We start from the raw sequence: 27,285 nt of genomic DNA, 5'->3' as shown, positions 1-27,285 counted from the left end.
TCGGTGGCATTGTATGTACAAACAAACATGGCAAGCAATAATATGCTGACACAGTGTCAAAGGGACTGAGTCACACATTACATACCTGACAAAGAACTTGCATATTCAGGCCTTGCGGCTATCTATTCAGGCCTTTTGGCTATCAAATATTTCTTTGAAAGGAGTATTTCAGAGAGGCAGGAAAGCACTGGAAAACCCATCACGAAGTTTCATGGCTTACTTTAATAAAAGGGTAGCCCTATCAGCATGGAAACATGCTGACTTCCAGAGTGCAATAGTAAGGTACTTGGCCACAGAGCAAATCAGGCAACCAACTTCCACATCACGTAATTAAGATTCAGAATTGTTCTTCTCACACAATTATAGCCATGACAGTCCTGCAATTTGTTTTCAATGTCAGAAACATGGTCACATCACTTGCTCTGTCATAGAGTTTTGTGCAAGGTAATGATGCCAAACCACAGAGACACAGTGCCTAAAATGGAAAAACTAGGAAACCGTAAATGGACAACCATCAAAAACTGTTAGTGGACTTAAAATTTTAAATAAAGCAATATTGTTCCTAGTAGGCATGGAAGCAACCATGTGAATCGCAACTGAAATACATACTCAGCTCGTGGATCTATATTGCAAACAAACAATAAGAGTTACAATATATAGCAAACATCAGTTAAAAATAAAATGGACACTTCAAATTCAAGTGTCATATAAACATGTAGGAAGGAAAATATCCACATTACTTACTATATCTTTTACCACTAAGAATCTATTTGGTCTTAGTATGTTGAAATAATTTTGTATTACCTTCAACAACAAAATTCACTTACTTTCTGTTGTAATTTCTTTCCAAAGGGTACATGAATTAGATACTAAATCATTCAAGCAATTTTCTTCCATGTTAGGCTGTGCAAAGGAAGTGCATACATGTGTTTATGTCAAGCTATTATGAGCTTCTTGTTTAACATCTACTTTCTGGGTTTCAACGACAGAGGTCATATGGAAGCCTAACAGCACACTTAGACATTGTGAGACATCAAAAGAAGTAAATTCTGAAGATATTGTAGAAATGTACACTATTTCTTGCCCTAAAGTCCACCTCTATATTATAAGGAGACAAATGCTACACCAAGTTTAATTTGTCCAATGTACAGTTTTCATTGCACTTGGATTCACAATAATTACATCAGTATTAGTGACTCATTTTGGAATTTACAGTGCCTCTGTCATTCAGAATTACCTAGAGCAGGTGATTAGCAAAATCCCTGCATGTTGCAATTACACTATCTGATCAAAGTATCCAGACACCTACTAGTGAACATTAATATGGAAAATGTTCATCTCTTGTCTTCATGACAGCTTGAACTCTGTTGGTGACACAGCCAATGAGGTGTCTGAATGTCTACGAAGGAATGCATACTCTTCCTCAGAGTTGAAATCAGAGAAGTTTTGATGTAGGACACTGGGGTCCAGAGTGAAGTTGACATTCTCACTCATCCCAAAGGTGTTCCACTGGGTTCAGGGGCAGGCCAGTTCAAGTTTAGGAAAGTTATTGTCCACAAACCATTGCCTAAATGATGCTACTTTATGAGAGGGTGCATTGTCATTCTGATACAAATTAGGCAGAAAACATCTTCCGAGAATGTCCTAAATGCTTTCTCCGAAAATTATTTCGAGCAGTTAGTCCACGAACCCACGTGAATTGTAAATGGTTGCGAAAACACACTTGACCTCTTACCCACAAATAATCCAGAGCTGATAGAGAGCATCATGACTGATACAGGGATTAGTGATCACAAGGTCGTTGTAGCTAGGCTCAATACCGTTTCTTCCAAATCCACCAGAAACAAATGCAAAATAATTTTATTTAAAAAAGCGGATAAAGTGTCACTAGAAGCCTTCCTAAGAGACAATATCCACTCCTTCCGAACTGACTATGCAAATGTAGATGAGATGTGGCTCAAATTCAAAGATATAGTGGCAACAGCAATTGAGAGATTCATACCTCATAAATTGGTAAGAGACGGAACTGATCCCCCGTGGTACACAAAACAGGTCCGAATGCTGTTGCAGAGGCAATGGAAAAAGCATGCGAAGTTCAGAAGAACGCAAAATCTCGAAGATTGGCTAAAATTTACAGACGCGCGAAATTTGGCACGGACTTCAATGCGAGATGCCTTTAACAGGTTCCACAATGAAACATTGTCTCGAAATTTGGTAGAAAATCCGAAGAAATTCTGGTCGTATGTAATGTACACAAGCGGCAAGATGCAGTCAATACCTTCGCTGCGCAGTGCCGATGGTACTGTTATCGACGAATGTGCCGCTAAAGCGGAGTTACTGAACACAGTTTTCCGAAATTCCTTCACCAGGGAAGACGAATGGAATATTCCAGAATTTGAAACACGAACAGCTGCTAGCATGAGTTTCTTAGAAGTAGATACCTTAGGGGTTGTGAAGCAACTCAAATCGCTTGATACGGGCAAGTCTTCAGGTCCAGATTGTATACCGATTAGGTTCCTTTCAGATTATGCTGATACAATAGCTCCCTACTTAGCAATCATATACAACCGCTCGCTCACCAATAGATCTGTACCTACAGATTGGAAAATTGCGCAGGTTGCACCAGTGTTTAAGAAGGGTAGTAGGAGTAATCCATCGAATTACAGACCTATATCATTGACGTCCGTTTGCAGTAGGGTTTTGGAGCATATACTATATTCAAACATTATGAATCACCTCAAAGATGAACGATCTATTGATACGTAATCAGCATTGTTTCAGAAAACATCATTTTTGTGCAACACAGCTAGCTCTTTATTCACACGAAGTAATGGCCGCTATCGACAGGGGATCTCAAGTTGATTCCGTATTTCTAGATTTCTGGAAAGCTTTTGACACCATTCCTCACAAGCGACTTCTAATCAAGCTGCGGGCCTATGGGGTATCATCTCAGTTGTGCGACTGGATTCGTGATTTCCTGTTAGGAAGCTCGCAGTTCGTAGTAATAGACAGCAAATCATCGAGTAAAACTGAAGTGATATCAGGTGTTCCCCAGGGAAGCGTCCTGGGACCTCTGCTGTTCACTGCCCAGTGGTGTTGCTTTTTACACCACCTTTTGCATTGCTTAGCACTGACTACATGAAAGTGTGACATATGAGAAATCCTTGACCACTCTATCCCAACCTGTTTTAACTCCTAACATTGTTCTGCTAGCTGGACTGCTGGTAGCATTTTGTAACTCACAAATGATTCCCTCTGCTGTTTTCATGCTATTTTTACAACCACATTCCACAATGTGTGATGGTCCCTGTCAATCATACATGAGGCCTAGTCGTGGTTTATCCATAGTTGTCCCTTCCAGTTTCCACATAACAATCACGTCACCTAAAGTCGACTCAGGCAGCTTTATAAGTGTTGAAACGTCCCTGATGGACCTGTTACTAGTCCATGTTCGAAGACACTGACCTCCCCTGACTGACCCATTCTGCTGTTACTGCTTCTTTTCTGACGATACAACACTCCCACCCTCCTTTTATACTGGCAGGTTCACCTCTCAAGACCTCTAATGCTAAATTCCGCATTACTTAGGGGTGTCTGGATACTTTTTATCAGACAGTGTATGTAGGTGACATGACTTTCATAGGAGCTGCCTGCACAGGTGGACACTCCCCCCCCCCCCCCCCCCCCCCCCCAAACACACACACACACAAGCTTCAAATTAATTTCACAGAAATGGCAATTTCCAACACAGCATTGTAGCACACCTTGTTTTGCAAACAGGAGGAATCAGAACACAGAACAGCCTATTAGGTTCCTCTTGAAGACAAAGAAGTTGTCCCAGCAGAATTATGCTCAAATAGGGAAACAATTCCAAGCGGCTCTTTATGTGACACAGATATCTACTTCTATGGTGCTACAACAATGGAAATTCCTGGACAGAATGTCTTATTGTGCCCACCACTAACAAAACTGTAACTTTCCCAATTAATTGTTGGATGATTAAAATCTCCATTGATGATTACAGTATGATTGGGAAACTCATGTGCAAGTGAACTGAGATTTTCTCTGAAGTTTTGGGTTTATGTCAGAAGGTGAGTCTGATGGGTGACAGAAGTATCCAACTACCATTTTATGCCCACTCCTGATACTGAGTCTTGTCCAAACAATCTCACATGCAGCTTCAATTTCTATCTCAGTTTCGAGTTTCTTGTCTACTGCAAAAACACACCACCTCCATTTCCCATTTGCCTTTCCATTTCTATGAGGGCTGTTACAATACACCTTAGACTAGAGGGTTCCCCACATAAGGTAATCGCACACTGTCAGATCAGGTGACCTGTGTAGCCAGCTGGGGCTGTGACCAGACTGACCTCAGTCAACAACTCAAGTCAGGCGTAAAGAATGTGTAAATGTACTCCAAGGTTTGGCCGACTGTCTGGACAGTTGCTCCACCCTGTTGGAAGTAACTGTAGGTCACGGGGTGTGGTTGAACACATACATTCATGTCCAGTTGTATCAGCTCATCCAGGTCACTTTTATTTACCCCACCCTGTAATGAGAATACACACATCCACAAGCACAGCCATACAGACACTCAAAACTATGCGCAAGTGGCAGGAGAAGGGGGAACACAGGGAGAACTATAGTTCATCATGTTTGTTGGTATGAGATCATTATGGAGATGCTAAACAATCTCTAGTGACTGACATTACAACAGAGATGCTGACATCACAGACAGATTTACTACTGATATTCAAAGAAAATGCATTCTGGGATGAGTCGGCCGACATATTATGTTATTTGATTTCATCTCGTGGAATAGCGACAATAAGAAAAAAATTGGAGGTCATACAGAGGTTTATTGAGTCACTCTTCCCATGCCCTATTTGCAAATGGAACAGGGAAGGGGGCATCAACTAGTGGTACCAAAGACACACACTGCCATAAGGTGGCTTGCATAGCACAGCTGCAGAAACATAGAACTGGTTTTGTGAACAAATTCAGCTGAATCCATCAAAGATAACATAGCGCACAATGAAAATAAAGTGGTAATTGGTTAGTTTAACTGTCTGCCAGTATGCTTTAAGATACTGACTAACTGTTCAAGACAGCATCCTATTTGTATAGAACACATATCCTATTAGGTATTCATGTCACCCATCCTTCACATTAAGATTCTCACAATATTATATGCTGGACACATGAATTGGTCAACAACTGATGAAAACATTAAAGCATCTGACACACTTACATACCAACTGCTCCCTGCAACAAGGTTTCCACTTATATGTGCCATACAGATGGGCAGGCAGAAAGGTGCCATATCTGACATCATCTTAGATACAGGGGACAAAAATATGATTTATTCGGTCACACCGGCAGTGACATGTCAATCTATTACACTTCCCTGACAATGGTTTACTACTCAATGAACACACTATTTATCTCTAGGGCAGCTTAAGAATGCAGACGTGATAAGCAGGAGACATACTCAAGATTGACCAAGGTCAATATCTTGCAGTTACACTCTGTTCGTCTAGTCTAGTCAGAGGCACCCACTGGTCACCCTTGGGCATGATTCAAATACATACTCAGGCTCGCAGACAGCCTAGTCACAAGATGTGACAGTAGCACTTGTAGCATATAAATACAAAAACTATAGCATCTGTGACAATGCATAGGAGTACTGCACAAATATGAATAGCACCCCTTCCCTAACCCTGGCATGTGGTGCTGACAAATTATGTCTCAAAACATGTGTTTTTAGAATACATTCATTTTCTGTTCACCACATCATCATCATCATCATCACCACCATCACCATCAGTGTTCTTATCCACCATCTGGTTGCTTGTGCTGCTTCTTCTCCTCCTCCTCCTCCTCCTCCTCCTCCTCCTTCTTCCTTTCACCATTCCTTCTACAGCATCCATCAGTAAACAGTCTCTTCACATACATGACATTTATATATATTTATGTATCATGGGCACTGTGTCTTTACTTGTGACATTACCAGTATACAATAGCTGTCTTAAAAACTTCCGCTGCAAATTTATGCAATGCCATTAATAAAGAAAGAATGCTCACTTAGACTACACATATATAAATGTAAACATCTGAAGATAAGTTCGCAGGGATCTTGAAATATCATCAGGGAAAAATAAATGCCTAACAAGGCAACTAGTTGCAGCTAATTCGTTATATATTACCTTCAGCTTCAACACTTGCGATACCCTAATACATCCATAACAAACAAGAATTATTCAATAAAGTTAATATTAGAAAAATAGAAAAACATAATATGGCAAAGAGATAGGCAATCTCTGTTAATTTCAGCTGACAATGAATTAAGAGTAATTTTGCGAATTCCTTCCACAGGCCAGGTTGAAACCACTCGTGGGCTGTATCTGGCCTGTGGGCCACTCGTTGCCCAACTTTGAACTAATCTATTAAAACTTCTGCTTGTGTGCTTGGAACTGATTTCATTATGTTCTGGGTGGACTCTTATTTGCTTACTATTGAAGTCTGTAACTGGACTTCATTTGAGATCTGTAACTTCATAATATGTAACCTACACTATGAACGTGATAAGTTTTGGTCACCTGTCACAACTAATAGATTTGGGGTTAAACCAGGGATTTGGTTCTGTATAACCAATCATATCCCCATTCTGATAACAAAATAAGTATTTACATATAATGACTATGCACTTCTGTTATGTATATGACTGGTTGTTTGCATGTGGAGCACTAATGAGTACACTAATGAGTATCCACAACAACACTAAAGTGCCTCTACCTAAGACAGTTACATTCAAATAGGCATCAGTCCTCAGGCTGTTTGTGTAGCCACCAGTTTGCTTTAGTTTACAGAACACTGCGTGCATCTAGCTGTATGTCTAAAAGCTTGATTGGGTTTGTACCATATTACCTCCTAATGGGACAGAAGTAAGAGATTCGAATTTTAAAAAGTGCTGTAATTGTAGATCTGCATCAGGAATGCTATTTTAGTAGGACAATAACAACAAAAGTTGGCATAGCCCAATCTACAACGTTGTATACATTGCAGAGGTTCAAACCAATTGGTGCCAATGCAAGGGTTTCACAATCTGGAAGACCTCAAGTAACATCACACAGGGGAGATCAGTTCATGTGTGTCCAGAATAAATGTCAGAGGACTCATACTGCCCCTGAAATTTGTGAGGAAGTAAAGAAGTTAGCGAGGAAGTAAATAGCAAGCAAGCAATCCCAATCCCTGTCTCAACAGTGCAGCACCATCATCATGAACAAGGTTTAAAGGGGTACTTAATGGCCTAAAAACCTTTACTATGCAAACAAAATAGGTGAAAAGGCTGAAATGCGCACAGCAACAGAAAAACTGGAGCATGTAGCAATGGTACAAGGTGTCAATCACAGAAAAATCTAAGTCTGAAGCATTTGGAAACCATTGTCAAATGTCTGTCTGTCAACTCCATTGAGAACGTATGAAGAGTCAGTGTGTGATGCCAATGTGAAGCACAGTGGAAAGCTGGTCATGGTGTAGGCATATTTTGAAGGTGGTAAAGTCAGTGATCTAGTGATGATTAATGGGACATAAAGAAGGAAGGATACCACATGTTACTCATCAACAATGCAATTCCATCTGGTAAGAGACTTGCTGATTGAGAGTTTGTTTTGTAGGAGGACAATGATTCCAAACATGCTTCTAAATTGTGCAGAAAGTATGTCAATGGAAAAGAGAGATATAGGGAACTGAAGAATATGATCTAGTCAAGTCAATCACTTGATGTAAATGCCACTGAACTCTTACAGGATAAACCTTACAGGGAGATGAGAAAACTGATGTCGTCTAATGTTGAAGATCTATGACATAATTTACAGATGTATTGGAGTGCAATATCTACTGAAACACTACAAAATTTTATCTCCAGAATGCTAAGAGTTTGTGCTACTGTTCCGAGAGAAAGGGTTGGATACTTTGAAGAGGTGGAAATCCACACCATGATGCATTGCACTTAATGAAGTAGAAATTAAATATTTATTTTATTGTTCTACTTTGTATGTGTTTACACGCTGAAATAAAATAAACAGTTTTTATCACAGGTTGGCAAAAAGTTTTAATCGTTAGTGTACATCTGTGGTTTGTCTAATAAATGGTATATTTTTCCAACTACAACACAAGTGCAACCTGAAGATGGCTATGTACTTTCCTTGCATAAATTTAAATTTTTCTCTTCTTTTTCTAACATAAAGTAGTATAAATGTTGTGTTTTGTGTACTCTACTGGCTTACAAGGCAGACTGGCTCAAAATCCAACGGGTACACAGAAAAAGAATTCCCCAGTTCTTGAAGTTTGTCTTGACAGGATATTAAGCATTCTCCAATGAGAATCCAATAGCTCAGATTTTTGAGTTGTTCTATTACATGGCCCTAAGTGAAAATGTAGGCCCATGACACTGCAATCCTCTGAATATGCTCAATGTCCCCATTAGTACAACATTACATGAATCCCACAGTCACATAACAGCACTCCAGTATAAGTTGGACAAGCATTCTGCATGTAAACTTTTTAACAGTTAAAATATTAACAAATTGAACTGTGTCATTTGTATGATCTAGAACTGATTCTCCACAATAATTCCTCTTTGTGCTTCCACTGATTGTCACTCTGAAGATGTGCGCTGCTAATGGTATACAACTGTAAATCATTGTCCCAATTGATATCATACTTTTAAGTATTTTGCATTAAACAACTTTACATCTAGAATGATTTGTCAAACTTTACACTAGACTTTTTTTTATCAAGATATTACTGTAATTTTTAATAGATAGACAAATGGAAAAGAAAATTGAAGACCTGTTAGGTGACAACCAGTTTTGCTTTATGAAAGGCATAAGGACCAGAAAGGTAGTTGCACTTGGTAATGGAAACAAAGAAAAATCAGGACATCTATACAGTATTTGTAGACCTAGAAAATGCACCCACCTATGAAAAATGGGACAAGGTTTTCAAAAATCTCATGGAAATAGGTGTAAATCATGAAAAATAAGAATGGAACACCACGAACAAAGTGCTCATATTAAAATGGGTGTAAGACTGAGATGCAGTCTTTCTCCCCTACTGCTCAATCTGCACATCGAAAAAGGAATGATGGAAGTAGGACTGGGATTAAAATTCAGGTTGAAAAAGTATCAACGCTGAGATCTGCTGATGACACTGCGATTCTCAATGAAAGCAAGTACAATTAAGAAAGTACTGAAATGAACTGAGCATGGAAAATGGACAGAATAAACTGAAGGAAGGCGAAATTGATGAGTAGGAGCAGAAATCAGATAAGTGATAAAAGTAACATCAAAGTGGGGGATCATGAAATACATAAAATGATGGAATTATTCTACCTCAGAAGCAAACTAATATATAATAGAGGAAACATGGAGGACATAAAAACCAGATCAGTGCATCACATTATGCCTCATGGCAGAGGATAACACAACAGCCAGTTGACATTGTACAATCTTCAGGGCCATTATTTAATTTAATTTCAGCACAGGCAAAGAGGTTATTCCTTGCCAAAAGAAGGCTACTATCATTAAACGTTGTCCTTAATTTGAGGAAGAAACTCCTGAGAATGAATGTTTGAAGCAAAGCATTGTATGGAAGTGAATCATGAACAGTGGGGACAGCAGCACAAGAAGAGAATCGAGGCATCTGAGATCTGTTACTGAAAGGATGCTGAAAATTAGGTACACTAGTAAGATAAGAACTGAGGTGGTTCTCCACAAAATCTGCAATGATAGAAGTATATGGAAACCATTGACAAGACAGATATAAGGGATAGGGTGATGGGACATAAGACGACACAGAATAACTTCCCTTGTACTAGAGAGACTGATAGAGGGTAAAAACTGTAAATTAAGATCAACATTTAGATATATCCAGCAAATATGAGGTCAGTGGGTTTAAGTGCTACTCTGAGATGAAGAGGTTTGACATGAGAGGAAGTTGTGGAGGACTGTATCATGCCATTCAGGTAACTGAAGACAAAAAACTAACCTCTTAGACATGTTGGTAAACAAACTACTTCTGCGTATAAGGATGAATGTGTGAGTTTAGTGCCGAATCTACAGCCTGTTTAACCATGCAAACCTTGCTGTAGTAGTATTCAGTCTGAAAATTAAATTGATGAGCTCTCAATACTAGTCTATGCAGTGCAATCCACTTTACCCCTGCGTAATTACTGCAACAAACATCCATCTGGTTGCTGCATTTGATCCTTGGGGTCTCTCTACACTGTTACACACCACACTTCCCACCATTATCTAACTGACGATTCCTTGGTCCTTAAGGACAACTTCTATCAGTCAATCTCTCCAAGTTGTCACACTGAGTCATTAATTACCTAATTTCTTTTCTACCCCTATTCCATTCAGTACACCCTCATTAGTTATTCAATCTACCTACCTGATATTAAGTATTCTTCTGTCACACCACATTAGAAAAGCTTCTATTTTCTTCTTGTCTGTTTATTGCAATCGTCTCACCTCTGTACAAAGCCACATTACTGCCAAACATCTTCAGAAAAAAATTCCTAATACATAAAGTGATAATAAAAATCAACAAATTTCTCTACTTTGTAAATGTTCTTCTTCCTGCTGCCAGTTTGCACTTCATATCCCAATCAATTTCAATCATGACTGGTTTTGGACAATTATAAGGCTCTCTTCAGACAAACAAGTCTGCAGTAGGAAAACTGAGAAACTACTTAACACTTGTTTAGGTATAATAATGGAAACACTGTCCAATTGTTATGAAGTTGAGATGGTCAGGTTAGTCAGAATTAAACACAGGTTAATTCAACAGATAATCAACAAAATTATCTAAAGAAATCACAATTCAAAGGAAGAAAAAAAAGAGAAAAATTAAGAGAATGCCAATGCACAATATAAGGGAACTTAACACGACGAGGCGTTTGGGCGCCACACAACGGACACCAGGCTGTGGGCTGGTGACAGCTGCATGTGAATTTGAGATATGACACGGTGGCAGAAGGCAGCTGCGCACAAAAACTAGCCACTGTACTTAAGTTTTCAGCTTTGGAAATTAAAAAAAGTTCACGGGGACCAGGTCTGGAGAGTATGGAGGATGAGGCAGCACAGTGATTTCATTTTTTGTGCAATAGTCATACACGAACATGGATGAATGTTGGGTGCTTATCATGACGCAAGAGCCATGAATTGTCTCACCACATTTCAGGCCGTTTCCCACAGGAATCGCAACACTTCCCAATAGTACCACCAATTAACAGTTTGTCCCAGAGGCACAAATTCATGATGAACTAATCCTTCGAAGTCAAAGAAGACTATGAGCCTGGTTTTGACATTTGACTTGACCTGAAAAGCTTTGTTTGAACTTGGAAAATTTTTCCAAACTCATTGTGAAGATTAAACCTTGATCCCAACATCATAACCACAGATCCACGTCTCACCACCAGTTATGATTCTCTTAAGGAATATCTTGTTCTCATTCACGCAATCCAAAAGCTCTTCACAGATTGTGAGGCAAGCGCCTTTCTCGTCTTGATCCATGAGCCATGAGACGAACTTTGCAGCAACACAATGCATTTCAAGAGGCTGTGTTAGAATTTCCAACTGAGATGCTACACTCCTTTGCAGTCTCTCGAACAGTCAGTCATCGATTGGCATGCACAATTTCGTTGATGTTCCTGGCGTGAACATTGTCGGTAGACATTGAAGGGCATCCTGAATGAGGGTCATCTTTAACTTCTGTCCAGCCATTTTTAAACCATGTGAACAATTCATAACAAGGAGTAGAGCTTACTGCTCATGCAATCATCACCACAGACTACCTGCATCATTTGGTGTGTCTCTGTAAAGGTTTTATCAAGTTTCACGCAAAATTTAATGCAGACGCATTGCTCCTCTAACTCTGCTATCTCAAAATTTGCAAACTTCATGACATAACATTCTACTGAGTACAGCACTGAACAAAAACTAACAGACATACGACAGTGAAATTTATGGCAGTTACACATTAAACACAGGCGTGTGCAGGGATGCCAATAGCATTGCACTCCAACACACCATTGCTGTGATATTATGAATGTTCTGGGATTTTTTTAATAGCTCTCATCCACTGAATTACATTTGTAATAGGCTACAATGCTATCTCACTCCCTTCTCAACTACTGACTCCCTTTTATGTCCTTTGACTCATAACTGTAGTATGGTTTCTGTAAAATTTGTGATTAATCTTTGGCTCCTTGTATTTCACTCCTGCCATCTTCACAATTTCAGACAGGTAGTTTTTTCTAAACCTACAAGTGCTATTACATAGGTTTATACACTCCTGGAAATGGAAAAAAGAACTCATTGACACCGGTGTGTCAGACCCACCATACTTGCTCCGGACACTGCGAGAGGGCTGTACAAGCAATGATCACACGCACGGCACAGCGGACACACCAGGAACCGCGGTGTTGGCCGTCGAATGGCGCTAGCTGCGCAGCATTTGTGCACCGCCGCCGTCAGTGTCAGCCAGTTTGCCGTGGCATACGGAGCTCCATCGCAGTCTTTAACACTGGTAGCATGCCGCGACAGCGTGGACGTGAACCGTATGTGCAGTTGACGGACTTTGAGCGAGGGCGTATAGTGGGCATGCGGGAGGCCGGGTGGACGTACCGCCGAATTGCTCAACACGTGGGGCGTGAGGTCTCCACAGTACATCGATGCTGTCGCCAGTGGTCGGCGGAAGGTGCACGTGCCCGTCGACCTGGGACCGGACCGCAGCGACGCACGGATGCACGCCAAGACCGTAGGATCCTACGCAGTGCCGTAGGGGACCGTACCACCACTTCCCAGCAAATTAGGGTCACTGTTGCTCCTGGGGTATCGGCGAGGACCATTCGCAACCGTCTCCATGAAGCTGGGCTACGGTCCCGCACACCGTTAGGCCGTCTTCTGCTCACGCCCCAACATCGTGCAGCCCGCCTCCAGTGGTGTCGCGACAGGCGTGAATGGAGGGACGAATGGAGACGTGTCGTCTTCAGCGATGAGAGTCGCTTCTGCCTTGGTGCCAATGATGGTCGTATGCGTGTTTGGCGCCGTGCAGGTGAGCGCCACAATCAGGACTGCATACGACCGAGACACACACAGGGCCAACACCCGGCATCATGGTGTGGGGAGCGATCTCCTACACTGGCCGTACACCACTGGTGATCGTCGAGGGGACACTGAATAGTGCACGGTACATCCAAACCGTCATCGAACCCATCGTTCTACCATTCCTAGACCGGCAAGGGAACTTGCTGTTCCAACAGGACAATGCACGTCCGCATGTATCCCGTGCCACCCAACGTGCTCTAGAAGGTGTAAGTCAACTACCCTGGCCAGCAAGATCTCCGGATCTGTCCCCCATTGAGCATGTTTGGGACTGTATGAAGCGTCGTCTCACGCGGTCTGCATGTCCAGCACGAACGCTGGTCCAACTGAGGCGCCAGGTGGAAATGGCATGGCAAGCCGTTCCACAGGACTACATCCAGCATCTCTACGATCGTCTCCATGGGAGAATAGCAGCCTACATTGCTGCGAAAGGTGGATATACACTGTATTAGTGCCGACATTGTGCATGCTCTGTTGCCTGTGTCTATGTGCCTGTGGTTCTGTCAGTGTGATCATGTGATGTATCTGACCCCAGGAATGTGTCAATAAAGTTTCCCCTTCCTGGGACAATGAATTCACGGTGTTCTTATTTCAATTTCCAGGAGTGTATCTCTTTACCCTATATTGTAAGATAAGATGTACACTCAATATTGCCTCACATGTTCCTGCATTTCTATGGAACCCAAACTGATTTCCACAAGGTCAGCTTCTGCAAGTTTTTGCATTATTCTGTAAATAATCCACGTCAATATTTTGCAATATGAGTTATTAAACTGATACTTTGGTAATTTAAACATCTGTCAGCACTCACCTTTCACAGAATTTTTATTATCTTATTCTTCTTGAACTCTGTGGGTATTTCATCTGTCTCGTATATCTTGCATGCCAGAGGGAATACTTCCAAAATGGCTCGGTCTCCAAGTATCTCAACAATTCACAGGGAACGCTTCCTGGAGCCTGCTTTCGACTATGTCTTTCAGTATTCTGTTGAATCTTCTCATAGCATCATATCTCCGATCTAATTTTCATTTACTTCTTCATCCCTTTCTATAATACTACTTTCAAGTTAAATTCCTTTACATTGTCTTTCAATACATTTCTTCCACAATCCAGCCTACCCTCCTTTGCTTAGCACTGGCTTGCCATCTGAGCTCATGATATTCAGACAGCTGCTTCTCTTTTCTCCAAAGGTATCTTTACTTTTCCTGTAGATGGTATCCATTTTTCTCCTTGTCATACACACTTCTACAGCCTTGAATTTGTCCTCTACTCATACCTGATTGGCAATTTTGCATCTTAAGTCAACTTCATTTTTTAAGTGTCTGTATGCTATTGGCTGCTTCACTTGTTGCATTTTTACAGTTACTCCTTTCCACTATTAAATACAACATCTCGAATGTTATCCAAGGATTTCTTCTAGGCATTGTCTTTTTACCTATTTGGTTCTCTGCTGCCTTCACTATTTCACATTTCACAGTTATCCATGCCTTCTATTCCTTCCACTATTTCTGTCAATGGTTGCCTAATGCTCCCTCCCATGTTAGGCATATCTCCTTGAATTTCTACCTTTCCACAATTTCTTCAGTTTTAACATACAGTTCATAATCAATAAATTATCACCAGACATACTGCTCCAGAGGAGTGATGTGCATCCCTACAGCATCTTACCAATGAATGATACCTGCGAATGAAAACTGAAAAAAGTAAAGTAGGTGAGATGACAGATATTACGCAGGTCTGTTGTTTTCTTTGCTTGTGACAGGTCATACTGCGGGACAACACATACTGTCAAGATAGGAGAGTGATCGCAGCAACTTCGCATGAGGAAGAATGTGCTTAGGTACAAATAAACCTGTTCCATGTATCACTGACCTACTTTGAGGAGGCACAGAAGCTCCAAGAAGATATATAACTTTAATACTATAAATGATGTTTGAAACATGACAAATAAAATGTTACATTCAGATTAGTTCGTTTTATGTAGAAACTTTCTGTTGGATGTTAATATGGAGTTTATTAATGTGAAGCAAGTCAGTATTCTATTCAAGAGCGATTAGATTGGCAGTGTTAAGTTTGCGGATGTGGGGCTGAAATATTGTTTAAAACTAAAGGAAATTCAAACTATGTGAGAAATATATGGGTACCAAGAAGAGTGAAAAAGGGAAGAAGAATGAAGCAATGAGTGATAACATGATTCAAATAAAAAGAGTTCAGAAGAAGAAACCATTTTACATGAAGATGTATTGGGAAATTATGCTGTTGGCAATAGCAACCATATAAGTAACTGATTGGCAACAGAAAGTGTGCATATTAATACACACACACTGAAATACAAATATTAAGAAGAAGGGTGTTGCAAATGAGATACAATTAACAGTCTTGGAATTACAATTGACAAAGAAGATTTTTTAAGACTGCAAGACAGAAGCTCCCACAGTATGACCTGTCACAAGCAAAGAAAGCTCACTCATTTGTTACATAGTTTAATTCTTAATTTCTTTGCGTGTTTTTCGTACTTGCATTGTGTAATTCATAAATTTCGGGCGTATTATAGTATTTGAGAGTTGTAGCATCGCGTTTTAGTACCTGAATAGTGTAAATTCGCGTAGTCGTTTGTCTACTGTTTTGTTTTGAACGGCCAGTGTCGGTTGGTCGCAGTCAGTGTGCCCCCTGCCGCCGTTGGATAAGCAGCTGCAGCAGCAAGTCGTATACTCCTAGCTCACTCATTTGTTACATAGTTTAATTCTTAATTTCTTTGCGTGTTTTTCGTACTTGCATTGTTTAATTCATAAATTTCGAGCGTATTACAGTATTTGAGAGTTGTAGCATCGCGTTTTAGTACCTGAATAGTGTAAATTCGCGTAGTTGTTTGTCTACTGTTTTGTTTTGAACGGCCAGTGTCGGTTGGTCGCAGTCAGTGTGCTCCCTGCCGCCGTTGGATAAGCAGCTGAGCAGCAAGTCATATACTCCTAGCTCACTCATTTGTTACATAGTTTAATTCTTAATTTCTTTGCGTGTTTTTGGTTCTTGCATTGTTTAATTCATAAATTTCGGGCGTATTATAGTATTTGAGAGTGTAGCATCGTGTTTTAGTACCTGAATAGTGTAATTTCGCTTAGTCTCCTTCCGCCGCCGAGCAGTGTCAGCAGTGCGCAAGTAGCAGCATTACTGCATTTACTAGGCAATCTTGTATTTTAATAACCGTTTAAATTTTGTCGATTTGTTTGCGCTCTCTGTAGATTAGTTCAGACGTTCTTAGCAAAACAGTTTTTAGCATGGATAGGGACTGCAACTGCTGTGTTCGGATGCAGGCTGAGTTGGCATCCCTTCGCTCCCAGCTTCAGGCAGTGTTGGCTTCGGTCACACAGCTTGAGGCTGTTGCCAATGGGCATCACTGTGGGGGTCGGGATGGGGGTTTGTCGGGGATGGCCAGCTCGTCCCACGCATCCCCTGATCGGACTACGACTGTGGTTGCCCGGGATACTGCCCGCATTGAGGCTGATCCCTCACCTGTGGTAGAGTGGGAGGTCATCTCAAGGTGTGGCAGGGGGCGAAAGACATTCCGGAGGGCTGAACGGAAAGCCTCTCCAGTTTGTCTGACGAACCGGTTTCAGGCTCTGTCTCAGGCTGATACTGATCTTCGGCCTGACATGGCTGCTTGTCCTGTTCCAGAGGTTGCCCCTCAGTCTGCAAGATCCGGGCAGTCCCAGAGGGTGGGCTTACTGGTAGTTGGGAGCTCCAACGTCAGGCGCGTAATGGGGCCCCTTAGGGAAATGGCAGCAAGATAGGGGAAGAAAACCAATGTGCACTCCGTGTGCATACCGGGGGGAGTCATTCCAGATGTGGAAAGGGTCCTTCCGGATGCCATGAAGGGTACAGGGTGCACCCATCTGCAGGTGGTCGCTCATGTCGGCACCAATGATGTGTGTCGCTATGGATCGGAGGAAATCCTCTCTGGCTTCCGGCGGCTATCTGATTTGGTGAAGACTGCCAGTCTCGCTAGCGGGATGAAAGCAGAGCTCACCATCTGCAGCATCGTCGACAGGACTGACTGCGGACCTTTGGTACAGAGCCGAGTGGAGGGTCTGAATCAGAGGCTGAGACGGTTCTGCGACCGTGTGGGCTGCAGATTCCTCGACTTGCGCCATAGGGTGGTGGGGTTTCGGGTTCCGCTGGATAGGTCAGGAGTCCACTACACGCAACAAGCGGCTACACGGGTAGCAGGGGTTGTGTGGCGTGGGCTGGGCGGTTTTTTAGGTTAGATGGCCTTGGGCAAGTACAGAAAGGGCAACAGCCTCAACGGGTGCGGGGCAAAGTCAGGACATGCGGGGACCAAGCAGCAATCGGTATTGTAATTGTCAACTGTCGAAGCTGCGTTGGTAAAGTACCGGAACTTCAAGCGCTGATAGAAAGCACCGAAGCTGAAATCGTTATAGGTACAGAAAGCTGGCTTAAGCCAGAGATAAATTCTGCCGAAATTTTTACAAAGGTACAGACGGTGTTTAGAAAGGATAGATTGCATGCAACCGGTGGTGGAGTGTTCATCGCTGTTAGTAGTAGTTTATCCTGTAGTGAAGTAGAAGTGGATAGTTCCTGTGAATTATTATGGGTGGAGGTTACACTAAACAACCGAACTAGGTTAATAATTGGCTCCTTTTACCGACCTCCCGACTCAGCAGCATTAGTGGCAGAACAACTGAGAGAAAATTTGGAATACATTTCACATAAATTTTCTCAGCATGTTATAGTCTTAGGTGGAGATTTCAATTTACCAGATATAGACTGGGACACTCAGATGTTTAGGACGGGTGGTAGGGACAGAGCATCGAGTGACATTATACTGAGTGCACTATCCGAAAATTACCTCGAACAATTAAACAGAGAACCGACTCGTGGAGATAACATATTGGACCTACTGATAACAAACAGACCCGAACTTTTCGAATCTGTATGTACAGAACAGGGAATCAGTGATCATAAGGCCGTTGCAGCATCCCTGAATATGGAAGTTAATAGCAATATAAAAAAAGGGAGGAAGGTTTATCTGTTTAGCAAGAGTAATAGAAGGCAGATTTCAGACTACCTAACAGATCAAAACGAAAATTTCTGTTCCGACACTGACAATGTTGAGTGTTTATGGAAAAAGTTCAAGGCAATCGTAAAATGCGTTTTAGACAGGTACGTGCCGAGTAAAACTGTGAGGGACGGGAAAAACCCACCGTGGTACAACAACAAAGTTAGGAAACTACTGCGAAAGCAAAGAGAGCTCCACTCCAAGTTTAAACGCAGCCAAAACCTCTCAGACAAACAGAAGCTAAACGATGTCAAAGTTAGCGTAAGGAGGGCTATGCGTGAAGCGTTCATTGAATTCGAAAGTAAAATTCTATGTACCGACTTGACAGAAAATCCTAGGAAGTTCTGGTCTTACGTTAAATCAGTAAGTGGCTCGAAACAGCATATCCAGACACTACGGGATGATGATGGCATTGAAACAGAGAATGACACGCGTAAAGCTGAAATACTAAACACCTTTTTCCAAAGCTGTTTCACAGAGGAAGACCGCACTGCAGTTCCTTCTCTAAATCCTCGCACAAACGAAAAAATGGCTGACATCGAAATAAGTGTCCAAGGAATAGAAAAGCAACTGGAATCACTCAATAGAGGAAAGTCCACTGGACCTGACGGGATACCAATTCGATTCTACACAGAGTACGCGAAAGAACTTGCCCCCCTTCTAACAGCCGTGTACCGCAAGTCTCTAGAGGAACGGAGGGTTCTAAATGATTGTAAAAGAGCACAGATAGTACCAGTCTTCAAGAAGGGTCGTCGAGCAGATGCGCAAAACTATAGACCTATATCTCTTACGTCGATCTCTTGTAGAATTTTAGAACATGTTTTTTGCTCGCGTATCATGTCATTTCTGGAAACCCAGAATCTACTATGTAGGAATCAACATGGATTCCGGAAACAGCGATCGTGTGAGACCCAACTCGCCTTATTTGTTCATGAGACCCAGAAAATATTAGATACAGGCTCCCAGGTAGATGCTATTTTTCTTGACTTCCGGAAGGCGTTCGATACAGTTCCGCACTGTCGCCTGATAAGCAAAGTAAGAGCCTACGGAATATCAGACCAGCTGTGTGGCTGGATTGAGGAGTTTTTGGCAAACAGAACACAGCATGTTGTTATCAATGGAGAGACGTCTACAGACGTTAAAGTAACCTCTGGCGTGCCACAGGGGAGTGTTATGGGACCATTGCTTTTCACAATATATATAAATGACTTAGTAGATAGTGTCGGAAGTTCCATGCGGCTTTTCGCGGATGATGCTGTAGTATACAGAGAAGTTGCTGCATTAGAAAATTGTAGCGAAATACAGGAAGATCTGCAGCGGATAGGCACTTGGTGCAGGGAGTGGCAACTGACCCTTAACATAGACAAATGTAATGTATTGCGAATACATAGAAAGAAGGATCCTTTATTGTATGATTATATGATAGCGGAACAAACACTGGTAGCAGTTACTTCTGTAAAATATCTGGGAGTATGCGTACGGAACGATTTGAAGTGGAATGATCATATAAAACTAATTGTTGGTAAGGCGGGTACCAGGTTGAGATTCATTGGGAGAGTGCTTAGAAAATGTAGTCCATCAACAAAGGAGGTGGCTTACAAAACACTCGTTCGACCTATACTTGAGTATTGCTCATCAGTGTGGGATCCGTACCAGGTCGGGTTGACGGAGGAGATAGAGAAGATCCAAAGAAGAGCGGCGCGTTTCGTCACTGGGTTATTTGGTAACCGTGATAGCGTTACGGAGATGTTTAATAAACTCAAGTGGCAGACTCTGCAAGAGAGGCGCTCTGCATCGCGGTGTAGCTTGCTCGCCAGGTTTCGAGAGGGTGCGTTTCTGGATGAGGTATCGAATATATTGCTTCCCCCTACTTATACTTCCCGAGGAGATCACGAATGTAAAATTAGAGAGATTAGAGCGCGCACGGAGGCTTTCAGACAGTCGTTCTTCCCGCGAACCATACGCGACTGGAACAGGAAAGGGAGGTAATGACAGTGGCACGTAAAGTGCCCTCCGCCGCACACCGTTGGGTGGCTTGCGGAGTATCAATGTAGATGTAGATGTAGATGTAGAAGTTGACAGCCAACAGCATTAGCAGACAGTGACAAACAGTGACAGATTGCAGTGAACAACCAACTATTATGGAGTGGCTGGCAATAAGAAAGGCAGTCGCTCACCAACTGCAAATCACTGTCATTCCAATGTTACATGGTGAACAGCCGAGCGTACGTATTCCAAAATAAGTTTCAAATTTGTTTTTTAAACAGGACATTGTGTGTTGAGTTAGAATTGTGTTCATTTTTAGTAGAATTTCAAAAGAAAGGGTTGTTCAAGTATTATTATTGATTGGATTATATACCAATGTTTAACAGAAACATGGAATGGCATTTGAACGATTATTTAGGGCACAACAAGAGCAGTATTAGACAGGCCTACATGCTAAAATGGGACATTTATGTACTAAAATAGAGCAGTTAAGTACTGGTCTGGGAGGTCATAGCAAACTAATATTCACTAAGTTTAGGGAAGTTTTTGCTGAGCCAGCTACTGAATTAAATGTTAAAATGGACAGACAAAGCAATGCATTGCATGGACTCATTGCTGAATCATGTCAGGAAAACACAAAGCTAAGTAGAAATTAATAGAACTGAAAACCACAATACGAAATTTTACAGGGGAAGAACATAAGGACATAATTAAACTGTTTGATTTACACCTACATCTATACTCTGCAAACCATTCCATTCACACTCATAAGGAGCAAAGGAAGAGTGATTGTTTGAATGCCTCTGTGCATGCACTAATTATTCTTATCTTATCCTCACAATCCCTTTGTGAGCGATATGTAGCGGTTGTAGGACATTCTTAGAGTGATCATTTAAAGCCGGTTCTCGAAACTTCATTAATAAACTTTCTCAGGATGGTTTACGCATATCTTCAAGAGTCCTCCAGTTTAGTTTCTTCAGTATCTCCGTGACTCTCTCCCATTGATTAAACAAGCCTGTGACCATTCTTGCTGCCCTTCTCTGTATATGTTCAATATTGTCAGAAATTAGAGAAACGTAAATACAGATCTGAAACAAATTTCAGTCACTAGTGTCAGGCTTCAAATTTCAGAACAATGCACAGTTTCATATGAAACAGAAATTTTATTTTTCACTTTGACAACATTGAAGGGATGTGTTAATATTTTAACTGAGCAAAAAGTTCAGGAAAAGATTGAGTCATCTGTTAACACATTACTTTTGTATTATCCATAAACAATTTACTTGGGAGAAACTATGTAAATTTAATACACAACTACAGCTGAACTGGTGAAAATATATAAATGATTTCTGTGGACAGTTTAAAACTAAGTAGAATGATCTGCATTTTACAATATCATTTTATGTCAATACACCCAGAATGAATGATTTTGGCATAAAATCAGCAATAAGAGAGAGAAAATTACAGATGAGAAGAGAAGAGTAAGATTCAGCTGTTCATTTTGGTTTATCTTTGATAATTTGTGCCAAAGCTGGGACTTGAACCCAGGTCTCCTGCCTATTAGGAAGATTTGTTACTCACTCTACCACAGTGGATGACACAGCTGCACAGACAACCACAGTCCAATACCCTCCCCAGCACAACTTCAATTCACACTTCAGCCTATCTTGACTTTCCCCTTCTTAAATTGTTAGTATTACCAAGTCTCACCGGTATCGGAACAGCACCTTCACTTTATAGCAATGGGGAAAACCTGCCTGCAACCCAGCCTATTCCAACATCGGAGAGCCTTGGCAATACTAACGATTCAAGAAGGAGAAACTGAAGATGGGCTGAGGTGTGAACTGAAGTTTGTGTTAGGGAGGGCACTGGACGACAGCAGTCCATGCAGCACTGTCAGCCAAGATGCCAGTGTGGTGTGGTGGATAGCACATCTGCCTATTAAGCACAACACCCAGGTTCAAGTCCCAGCTTTGGCACACATTTTTATTCATTACATCACCTTCTATCTTTATTGAAAATAAAGTTGAGACTCAACACGTCATCACGAAAATGTAATTACATTTAAGTTTAGATTGTAAGGTAGAAATAAAGAGAAGTTTAAATATTATTGCAGAATAAAGAAGAAGAAGATTTGAAGTGAAAGGCAGAAGACCTCAGGCCCCAAAGTAAAATAAGAAAGATGGGCTGACATATGTATGCTGAGAAAAGTACTGGGACACACTTTTCAATCACATTGGCATAATGTAGTTAAATTACATGCCAAAAGGTGAGAATATACCTCTGATTTAGCTTTAAGAACACAAATACAAAATCAAATCATAATGACAGAAAGTAGAAACTTTGTGTTGGATGTTGATACTGATAAAGTTTGATGTTATATGATTGATGATGATGTATATGGTTATTGTTAAATATTCAGCTTACAAATGTGAAGCAGTCAGTATCTTCAAACAGAATTTCCAAGCAGGCCAGTCAAGAAGACTACTATGTTCTTTCAACAGGGTGAAGTAGAAAAATATCAAGTGGTAATACAAAATCTTTATGGACTATTACGAGTACAAGAAAGTAAAACACTTTAGTCTGCATCTGCCCCTCAAAATGTTTTACAGTTTACAATTCGGCCTCTCCGGGTCTCTTCCACATATAAAACCCACTTTCGTGATTCTTGAACCAAATGTCTGCAATGATTAAATTATGCTCTGTGAAAAATTGATCACTTTTATTCCTTTCCATGTTGTATCTATTCATCTACTGTGTACGTAGGCAAATAAATGTGTACTGCTGTGGTGGGTGTTGGCTACATGTCTCTCTTAGCTGGGATAACACGTTCCCTATGCTCTTTACAGCAGCTTATCCCCCTATGTTCTTTACAGCAGCTTATCCACGTTCCTATTTTCTTATTCAGTATTACTCCTACATTACCCAAATTTCATTTTGTATTTACAATCCTGCACTCACCTGACCGTAAGTCTTGTTCTTCCTGCCACTATACTTCACTAATTCCCATTATACGAGGTGTGTTTTTTAAGTAAGTACCGTTTTGCCACACCTCTGCCGCAGAGCTGCGGTCGGCATTCTGCGCATGCGCACTGGGTACCTATATCTGTTGTCTACGCACTGACGCCATTACAGTCTTATTCTTCCTTGTTTACGTTGTGTACTGAGTGTTTAAGACGCCTCTGATAATCGTGACTCCCACCGACTGTGAAGTACGGGCTGTTATAAGATTTCTTAGTGCTAAAGGCCTAAAAGCGATCGATATTCATTGTGAGATCTGTGCAGTTTATGGAGAAAACATTATGAGTGATGGAATGGTAAGAAAGTGGGTGAGAGCATTTAAAGATGGCCACACAAATGTGCATGATGAACAACAGAGTGGGCGTCCTTCGGTCATTAATGAAAGTTTGGTGCAGGAAGTGGACAATAAGGTGAGAGAAAACAGACGCTTTACGATTTCCTCCTTGCGGGATGACTTTCCTAATGTTTCTTGTAGTGTTTTGTATGGCATTGTGACCGAGCACTTGAATTACCAAAAATTGTGCACACGTTGGGTACCGAAAATGTTGACGGATGTGCACAAAACCAAATGTTTAAACTGTGCATTGACTTTGCTTGAGCAGTACCACAATGACGATGATTTCTTAAGCCAAATTGTTACGGGCGATGAAACATGCGTGGCCTACATCACACCAGAATCAAAGGAACAGTCCACAGAATGGCGGCATTCAGATTCACCCTGAATTTTAAGCAAACAATTTCTGCCCGGAAAATCATGTGCACAGTTTTTTGGGACAGAAAAGGAGTACTGCTTGTGGAATTTCTGCCTCGTAATGAGACAATCAATGCAGCAGCTTACTGTAAGACATTGCACAATCTGCACCACTCAAATCAGAACAAAAGACGTGGCAAGTTGAGCAAGGGCATCGTTTTGCTCCAAGACACTGCCCGTCCGCATGTAGCGAGTCAGACCAAAGATCTCATCACATCTTTTCGATGGGAAACTCTAGGTCATCGTCCGTACAGCCCTGATCTTGCGCCCAGTGACTACCATCTGTTCCTGCACTTGAAAAAACATCTTGGCGGTCAGTGTCTTCAAGACGATGATGAAGTCAAAACAGTGGTGATGCAGCGGTTAATAAGTCAGGCAGCAGACTTCTATGAGGAGAGTATTCAAAAACTGGTACAACGTTATGACAAGTGCCTCGATATTGATGGAAATTATGTAGAAAAGTAGATTACGGTACAGGCTTTCATGTAAAAATAAAATTGTTGAGATATCCTAGCACGTCTTTTTTTTTTTTATTTCAAAACAGTACTTACTTAAAAAACATGCCTCATATCAAACTTCAACCCATCCACTTGTCTTTTCACTTTCCCTAACTTACCTATTCTATAAGGGACCTATATTGCACACTCTGACCCATAGACATAGATGACATCCTTCTGAGCATCTGAGCCTGGAAGTCTGAACGGAGGAATATTTTACCTTCAGAATACTTTACCAATCAGCATGAGTTCATCTTTAAGCCACATAGTGGAGCTGCATGCCTGTAGGAAAAATAACAGCTGTACTTTCCCCTTTCTTTCAGCAACATGCAGTATCAACATAGCACAGTCGTGTTAGCTAATGTAACAAAGGCAGATCACTCAATCACTCTGACTGTCGTTCCTGCAACTACTATAAAGGCTACTGCCCCTCTCAGGAACTACAGGTTGACACAAACTGCCTGTTGGCTCTGTCTTGGGTTCTTTGACCAACATTTTTCTGATGATTTTTCTGACGTTTCACCAGCACGAATGGCTGGCATTGTCGAAGTTTCACCTTCCATTGCTGATGGTGGACTAGAGTGTAGTTCGCGGCCGCAGAATGTACCTACGGGGTGCGCCAACATCCAAGTGCTTCTCCGTGGTCATTTCCAGTGCTGTTCTTCTCTTGCTACCTGCAATGGTCATTCCCTGCAGCATAGGAAGCCAGGATCCATTACCCTTGAGGCTTTCTGCTTTCTTGTTGAAGCTACTCTTGTGTTTGTGTATTTCTATAGCTTCTCTGAACAAACTGGTATGGTAGCTCTTCTCTACAGCCAGAACTTCCAAGTTGGCGACTTTTATTACGTAGTCAGTCTCACACAGTGTGTGCTCTGCCATGGCTGATTTCTCCACTGCCTCAACCTGCAATGTCACTTATGTTCTGTGATCCTGGTGTTGATTGATCATCCATTCCCTCCAACATAAACTTTTCCTCATGTCCATGGTATGTGGTATATTCCCGACATTGCAAGTGGGTCCTTTTATTCTTTCTCGATCTGAGACTCTCTTTGATCTTCTTTGTCAGTTTGTAAATAGTCTTTATGTCATGTTTGTGCAGCACACAGCTGATTCTGTCCGTCACTCTGGGAATGTATAGCAGAAAGGCCATACCCGACATTTCTTTTCCTGATGTGTCACGTTGCTGAGTGTCTGACTCTGTTATACATCTAATATAACTTGTGGAGTACCCACTGTAACTGAGAACACTTTCCAGGTGTCCCATTTTGCGTCTAAAATGGTGCAGCTCACATACTGGTCTTGCTCATGTTACGAGCATATTAATCACACCTATTTTCTGGCTTGGGTGGTGATTTTATAGTTTGTGCAGGTGTTGGTCAGTTGTGTTGGTTTCGACACATGCTGTGCCCCAGGATTTCACCATCCCTTGTGATCAGTGCATCTAGACATGGTAGTTTTTTTGTGCTTTTCTACTTCCACAGTAAATTTTATGTTGGCCTGTAGGCTGCTCAAATGTCTTAGGAAGTCACTGAGCTTTTCCTTACCATGGGTCCACACAACGAACGTATCATTGAAGTACCTGTACTACACCTTAAGTTTACAAGGTGCCAAGTCCTGTGTCTGTGCTTCGAAATGCACTGTGAAGAAGTTGGCCACCTACCCATGGCAATGCCTTTTAGCTGTTCGCAGAAGTTGGCTTTCCACAAGAAATAGCTCATAGTGAGACATGCGTGAAAGAGCATTGTCATGTTTTGCAGGGAAAATGGAACCAATGTGCTCCAGAGTCACTCAGTGGCACTTTCGTAAACAAAGAAACAACATCAAAGCTGAGAAGGATGTCATTTGGTGGAAGTTTCAGTTTCTTCAGCTTCTCCATGAAATGTCCAGAGTCCTTTATGTATGTGTCAGTCTTCCCTATATGCGGTTGGAGCAGAGATGTGAAGTGCTTTGCCAGTTTATACATCGGTGAGCCGGGAGCACTAACTATTGGTCTTAGTGGAATGTTATTTTTGTGGATCTTTGGTAATCTATACCGCCAAAGAGGTAGGGCTTCTGTGTAGTGCAGGTTCTTCTATATGTCCACTGGCAGAGAAGATGCCTAGATTAACCGATTCGTATTCCACGTTGTTGGATCTGCACTTAGTTTTTGGTAAGGCATCAGAGCTAATAGGTCTCGGATCTTCTGCTTATAATCTTCGGTCTTCATTACAATGGTCGCATTTCCCTTATCAGTAGACAGTACCAACATACTATTGTTGGTATTAAGATTCTTAATAGCTTGTACCTCTTCTTTCTTTAGGTTGCAAGTTGGTGGTTTTGCTTGGTGCAGTATCCTGCCTGTTTCAGTGCGTATTTCCTCTGCTCTTTTACAAAGAAGGGTCTGTATGGTTGCTTCAGTATTAGCAGAGAACTTTATCTATGGAGGACATCACTGCTAATACTGAAGCAGCCTTAAGAAACAGAAGAGGAAATACACACTAAAATAACCAGGATACTGCGCCAAGCGAAACCAACATCTTACAACCTGAAGAAAGAGGTGGTACAAGCTATTAAGAATCTTAATGCTGGCAAGAGCATATTGGTTGTGCCTGCTGATAATGGAAATGTGACCGTCTTAATAAAGACCACAGATTATAAGCAGAAGATCCGAGACCTATTAGATCCGACGACATACCAAAAACTAAGTGCAGATCCAACGCAGCGTATCACATGGAATATGAATTGGTTATACAGAGGAACCTCTGCAACACAGAAGCCCTATCACCTTGGCTGTAAGGATTA

The 27,285-nt window shown here is 41.5% G+C and overlaps 1 protein-coding gene across 1 annotated transcript in view; it reads right to left on the bottom strand.

Annotated features, from left to right (window-relative positions):
* LOC126481073 (transmembrane protein 245) overlaps nucleotides 1-27,285 on the bottom strand; it is a 255,825-nt gene that overhangs the window by 46,786 nt on the left and 181,754 nt on the right. The window lies entirely within an intron of this gene.

Source organism: Schistocerca serialis, chromosome 5 (genome assembly GCF_023864345.2).
Source record: "Schistocerca serialis cubense isolate TAMUIC-IGC-003099 chromosome 5, iqSchSeri2.2, whole genome shotgun sequence".
In the NCBI taxonomy this organism is placed as follows: domain Eukaryota; kingdom Metazoa; phylum Arthropoda; class Insecta; order Orthoptera; family Acrididae; genus Schistocerca; species Schistocerca serialis.
The sequence above is the reverse complement of the archived record's forward strand: the minus strand, read 5'-3'. Positions and strand labels throughout refer to the sequence as shown.